The sequence below is a fragment of the Pseudorca crassidens genome, chromosome X (assembly GCF_039906515.1).
Source record: "Pseudorca crassidens isolate mPseCra1 chromosome X, mPseCra1.hap1, whole genome shotgun sequence".
Lineage (NCBI taxonomy): Eukaryota > Metazoa > Chordata > Mammalia > Artiodactyla > Delphinidae > Pseudorca > Pseudorca crassidens.
In genome coordinates this window covers 4,220,607-4,227,852 of record NC_090317.1, presented here as the reverse complement: position 1 = coordinate 4,227,852, position 7,246 = coordinate 4,220,607, and positions in this window count along the sequence as shown.

The window sequence follows — 7,246 nt, the reverse complement described above, 5'->3', positions numbered from 1 at the left end:
TGGAGATGATTTGGGCCCACGTTTGTTTTTTCCATTTTTAAGAGGCATGTCTCATGGACAAGCAATAACATTAGGGAAAGTGTATCACAAGTTTCGGGGGACACTTTTGGCTAATTCCCATAATCACCCTGTGTCTTAATGTCCTCATGGGTGAGCATGCTGCAGGGGGTGGGGTGGTGAATTCAATGTGCCCTTATTGAGATTATTACTCCTAGTTGCTGATTAATGGTGCTTATTTTGAAATTGATTTTGGAAAATGTACCCAAACAAAATGAAAATCCACTCCTGTGGCTAGCATGGTCCACTCTGTGAACTCACAAATGTCCCTCAAAGGCTACATTCTGCAGAAAATAACTGCAATTTAAAAATATGAGCCTCTAATAGAACCACCTTGGAGTCTGCACCTATTTCACTACCCTTCCAGCCACAGCACAATTACCTCCTGAGCTGTTTGCTAGCAGCATTAATTAACTGCAGGCCTGGGGACAGACAGACACATCCAGGTCAGAATACTTTACCAGGCTGACACTTAGATGGTGAGCAGAAACCTTGCTTTTATCATTTCCAATGGTCACTGCTCAAGCGAGCTCTAAAAGAAACCTAACATTTTCTGTATCTACAGAAAACATTTTTTCCCGAGTGAACCTCACTGCCACCTCGGACCAAGTCAGATTACATAACTGCCACCGAATATTAGGAATTAGCTACAAAAGTTTCAGAAAGACCTTCTTATTTTTCAAAGTCCAACATTTTTTCTTACCAAGTACCTATGAACAGTAAATAAAAGAATAATTCGTAATAGAATAACGATCCCCTCATTATTCCTTAATCTTTTATTAATCTCCTTATTATGAATTAGGGGAATATGCTAGAAAAGAAGATATTATTGCTCTTTCTGCTTCCATAATAAACAACAGTAATTTTCTGGTGGAATGCATCCCCCTTCTCTACAGGGAATGACTTATTTGCTTCAGGACTGAACAAAATGAGGAATTATGACATCACTGAATCCACTTTGAAAATTAATATGAAGTGCTTGTCATGAAAATATGGATCTTCCCAGTGGGGAAAAATGTGACTAACATCAAATGAATCAGAAATCCGAAAATGTCAGGCTGTCACTTACCTGAGCAGTTTGTTTTGGTTCTGTACAAGGAGGCTGGAAGGCAACTGACAATTGGGAATAGAAACATGAAGATAAACAAACAAGACCAAAAATCAAAATAAAAAACAAAAAACAATATTTTCACTGACTTCTTATCGAAGTATGGAACCAACAAAGCTTCCGTAGAGATCATAGAATCTTAGAGCTTGAAGAATCCAGAAGTTTCTTAACAGTCTTCCTTTTTTTTTTTTAAACAGAACATCTTTTCCTACCAAAATTTAATGTCATTATGGGAAAGTTTTGTGAGCAAAACTACCCTGGCTGAAGTGCACACACGTGTATGTGTGTGTGTGTGTGTGTGTGTGTATTGGGGAGCTGAGGAATGTTCTCTCCACCCATACCCACTACACCCACCTGCAGCCCCTGAGAAACTTTCCAGGAAGCTCATGGCCTTGAAGAGCTTGGGAAAAAAATTCAATCCATTCTGAAGTCCTCTGGTGATGGCAGACTCAGAGTCTCAGAGCTGGCTCAGGACAGGCCTGAGATCACCCAGGCAAACCAGAGCCACAGCAGAGCCAACCCTTCAGGCCAGGCGCACGCACCCCACGCAGGGCTCCTGAGCTGAGCTGTGCATCTCTCCCCACACTCACCTTTTTTCTTGGCCCCTCTGAGGAAAGTTTGCCACCAAAGGGTATTGCTATCATTAGCCGGCTCCACATTTCAGATGTTAAGAAACTTCCCAGCTCTGCCGTTAATGTGGATCCCGTCGGAATTGAGTCTTAGGCACGAGTCATCTGTGGTCCTTTTGTCCTTGATTAATTTCGTGACATTTATTATAGAAAGGAAGTTTAGAAGCTTGAAACAGCCTTCCTCATTAATAATAAATTTTCTGGACTTCCCTGGTGGCACAGTGGTTAAGAATCCGCCTGCCAATGCAGGGGACACGGGTTCGAACCCTGGTCCGGGAAGATCCCACATGCCGCAGAGCAACTAAGCCCATGTGCCACAGCTACTGAGCCTGCACTCTAGAGCCTGTGAGCCACAACTACTAAGCCCACGTGCCTAGAGCCCGTGCTCCGCAACAAGGCAAGCCACCGCAATGAGAAGCCCACGCACTGCAGTGAAGAATAGCGCCCCCCTCGCCACAACTAGAGAAAGCCCACGTGCAGCAATGAAGACGGAATGCAACCAATAAATAAAGAAATAAATAAATAATTTAAAAAATAATAAATTTTCCCTTTTGGTAATATAAACATCATTCAAGACCCAATTAAAATGTCCCCAATGTTTTCAGTAAGGAAAGAACATTTATAACTCAACTTTGCCATGTGTTCTTGTCCCAAATGCTTGTCATCTCGATTAAATTGTTCATAACTGTTTGAAATGTAGAAGCCTTGGTGGACTTGGGCAGTCATATTTCAGTGCCTGTATATATAGCATTATCTGATCTGTTTGAATGGGTGATGGTAAAGGAGCCAACTTAGGTACTGGATCATGTGCTATTTTTAGTGCATTTCTGAGACGTTATTAATTGAATTCAGTTCATCTCTGCTTCAACTTGGCCTGCCATCGATTAATTGCGGAAACCTGGGACAGAACTAAAGGCTAGCAAAACAAAGTTCAAATTCAATTTGTTGGTCAGTCTACTGTCTTGAAACCAAACAGCATGATTAATAACATCTCACCAGTTCAGTTCTCTCACTAGAGAACCACTAAATAGGTACTGTGCCACAGCTGCTCCTCAATTCTGGAGCCATTCCAAAGAAAGGTGCCAGGGTCTGGGCCAGAAGCACAGCTGACTCAGCCCACACCATCCACGACGCCCTTACTCCTCCCAGGAGTAATGGAACCCAACCCATACACACCAGCTGGCTTGGCTGTAGGCGAGCAATGCCATGCACTTCCACTGGGCCAACCACACCGAGTGCCTGTGGTTTACCAGGCCCTGTACATGGCAACATCAGTATTGAGATGGGTAAGACATGGTACCATCTGAACGTAGTGACAAGCAGGCCAGTACTACGTGGAAAGTGCACCAAAGGAGGCATGGACAGGGTGCTTTGGGCCCATGAGAAGGAAGCGGCTAACTCAGGCTGGAGGGCAAGGGCAGCAAAACCAGAGATTAAGGGGAGCATCTGGGAGGCAGTGATGCCTGCGCTGAGTCTTTTGTAAAATTTAAAATATATCATTTGTTTCTTATTATCAGAGGATGTATATTCATTGTAGAAAGTTACTATTTCCAAAAAGCAATATATATACATATATAGAGCAAAACCACCACCAGAGATAACCACTGCTTACATTTAAAACATACCTGAAGTTTAGTCTTTCTATCATCTACCTACGTATGTTACACAAATGCTTTAACAATGTGCTCATAGAGTGAGTGACTGATTTGTTGCTTCCTCTAAGAAAACCTAACAATACACAATGAATATTTTTTCATGTCATTAAATACTCTTCCACATAATACTTCGTTGTATGAGGTGCCCTAATTGACTTAACCAATTCTCTATTATGGAAATTTAAATTATTGCAACATTCTCATATTATTAACTAAGATGAATATCCTTACACTTAAGTCTTTTTGCACGTCTATAATTATTTCCTTAGGACAGATTCCTAGAATGTAAAGTGTTGGGTCAGGGGTTCTGCACATTTTAAGGCTAAATACCAACCAGCAGTGTGTGAGAGTTTCCATTTTCTCCCACGCTTGCTGATGCCAAGTCACTTCGAAGTATTAACCAGGTAAAAATATCTCTAGTAGCCAGCTTCCAAGACAGCCTCAATTGTCCTCACTGCCTGATTTTCACACCTTTGTGCGGTCCCCTCTCATAAATAGGGTTGTCCTGTGAGACCAGTGGGATATTGCAGAAATGACAGGTATGTAGTACTTCTTTATTTTGATTTAATTTAATTAATTTTTGAATATTGTTTTCTTTTTTCCTAGCTGTATTCAGGTATAATTAATGCATAAAAATTGCATATACTTAAGGTGTGCAATTTGATGTTTTGATATGTGTTTACACTGTGTGTATTGTTGTATGATCATCACCATCAAGCTCATTAACACCTCTATTGCCTCACATAGTTACCTTGTATGTGTGTATGTATGTGTGTGTGATGAGATCACTTAAGATCTACCCTCTTAGCAAACTTCAAATATACAATATATCAATAGTATTGTTAACTATAGTCACATTGCTGTACATTAGATCTATAGAACTTGTTTATCCTGTATAAATGAAACCTTGTACGCTTTGACCAACGTCTCCCCATTTCTGCAAACCCCCAGTCCCTGGCAATCACCATTCTACTTTCTGCTTCTGTAAATTAAGCTATTTCAGACTCTACATTTAAGTGAGATTGTGCAGTATTTGTCTTTCTCTGTTTGGCTTATTTCACTTAGCATAATGCCCTCCAGTTTCATTCATGCTCTCACAAATGGCAGGATTTCCTTCTTCCAGGCTGCATAATATTCCTTTGTATATATAACATAGGTACTTCTGAGACTAGGTCATAAGCAGCATTGCCGCTTCTGCCTTGCTCTCTTGAGTTAATTGTTCTAGGGAAGCCAACACCACATCATGAGGACACTCAAGCAGCCCGACTTGCCAGCCATGTGAGCAAATCACCTTGAAAGCAGGTCCTTCAGTTCCATTTAAGCTTTAAGGTCACTGCAGCCCCAGAGACCCTGAGCCGGAACCACCCAGGTGAGCCACTGTCAAATTCCTGACCCACGGAAACTGTGAGATAATCAATATTTATTGTTTCTGTAAGCCAGTCAGTTTGGGAGTAATATGTTATACAACAATAGATAACTAATGCAATATATCACTTTTGCTGTATTTTTTCTTTGAGTTTTAGTGAGGTTTACATCTTTTTCAAATGTCTATTGACCACTTTATTTTCCTTCTCTAGTTTATGCCATATTTTTAGGGTGTTGGTCTTTTTGGTTTTTCCATTGATTTTAAGATCTTCTTTTCCCTCAGTGTTTATTTTCCTGAGATGAGGCGTAAAGGCACCAGGCGAGATTGGATGATAGGGAGAGGACAGGAGATTGCAGGGACATGTGGAGAAGTCACAGGAGATAGAGGAGAATAATGAGGGAGGGAGGAGTGCCGGGAAACTAGAGCAGTGCTGCTCGCACTGAGTGTTCATAAGAATCGCCTGAAAATCTGCTCCAAATGCCAATTCAGTACGCCTGAAGTTCCCAGGTGATCTGCTGCTGCTGATCTGGGCAACACATCTTGAATAGCAAGGATTTAGAGAGACTGCTTAGGATGTGGGGTAGAAATTGGCCATTCCTCTGCATTCAGTGGTGGTTAGGGTTAGAGGGCCGAATGGGAGAGAGACCAGCATGCACAGCGTGTGCCTAGGTTGTAGAGGTGGGGGAGGGTTGGCAGAGAAGCAGGTGGGGCTGGCTGATGGGAGTTTCCATGTATCTTAGAATCCAAGGAGGTAGCTTAACGTTTATTTTTCTCTGAGTTTCGGTAATATCAAGGTGGCCTGACTGATTTCTCAGATAATAGACTAAATTTTATTCTTTCTCGTGAGAGAGCAGCTAATAAGATAAGATACTCTGAGGTTTCACTCTGTGCCCAGCGATATGTGCATAGATACTCTCTCAAGACCTTGGGAGGTATACCCTATTTTAAAAATGAAGAAATTCAAGGTCAGAGAAGAAGTCAAGCAGCTTGTCCAAGGCCACACAGCCAGTATGTGGCTGAGCTGAGGCTTGGGTCAAGGTATGGCTGACTCTAAAATCCCTGCCCACCTTCTCGGTGCTTCCGTGGGCACTCAGAGGTGAGAAAGAGCCAGGGCGGCAGCCGCTCTAGCTGGGATCGTGGCAGGCAGGGTTGTAGTTGGGCAGGAGAGCTGATCTTCTTAGAACACATGGATCACTAGTAGTGCCACCAAAGTTCGTTCACCGTGAAAGACTTTTTCCTACAGTGGAGTCATGTCTTCTGTTATGGCAGCATATATCAGGCAGACCTTTGAAATAATCAGGCTGTATTTTCTTCCTCCGCTTCGAGGACTCAGTAGTCTGAGCCTGTTTCATCTTACTACACCGACTGCTACTTCTCCCTCTCTTTTGACAGCTCCTTCTCATCTAATCTCAAGGTCAGAGGGCCATAAGGCTCATTCCGCAGGCGTCCTCACTTCCCTCCCCAGCACTCATTGCCTTTCTGATCTTATTCAAAATCATGGCTTTAAAAACCATACAAGTGCTCCTCCCAAATTGACCTTTCCAGTCCAGGCCTCTCCCTTGACCCCCAGACTTGTACACTGGACTGTGAACTTTGCATAGCCATTGGGGTGTGCCATAGATACCTCAAATCAAACCCCTAGTCTTCTTCCCTCAACTCACTCCTCTTGCCAACTTCCGCATCTCAGTAAAGAGAAGTTGCTCAGGCCAAAACCTTGGAGTTTAACTTGTTATCACTTTCTCCTACCCCATGCCTCATCCCTCAGCAAATTCTGTCCCTTTTTCCTTCTAAGCATAGCCACTGCTCACTCTCGCTGCTGCTTCCACCCAAGTCCCACTCAGCAGCAGCATCTCTTGCCAGCATCACTACAGTAGCCTCCTGTCTGCTCTTCCTGCCCGTACCCTCATCCCATTTGATCTGTTCTCTGCCCCATTGCCAGACTGACGTTCTAAAAGTAAAATCTGAATCATGTCCGTCATGGAAGCAACATAAATGTCCATCAACAGAAGAATGGATAAAGAAGATGTGGTATATCTACAATGGAATACTACTCAGCCATAAAAAAGAATGAAATATTGCCATCTGCAGCATCATGGACCTAGAGATTATCATACTGAGTGAAGTAAGTCAAACAGAGAAAGATAAATGTCACATGATATAACTTATATGTGGAATCTAAAAAATGACACAAATGAACTTATCTATGAAACAGAAACAGACTGACAGACATAGAAAATAAACTTATGGTCACCAAAGTGGAAACAGCGGGGGTGGGATAAATTAGGAGTTTGGGATTAACATGCGCACAGTACTATATATAAAATAGGTAAACAGCAAGGACCTACTGTATAGCACAGGGAACTCAATGTTCTGTAATAACCTATATGGGAAAAGAATCTGGAAAAGAATACATATATGTATATGTATAACT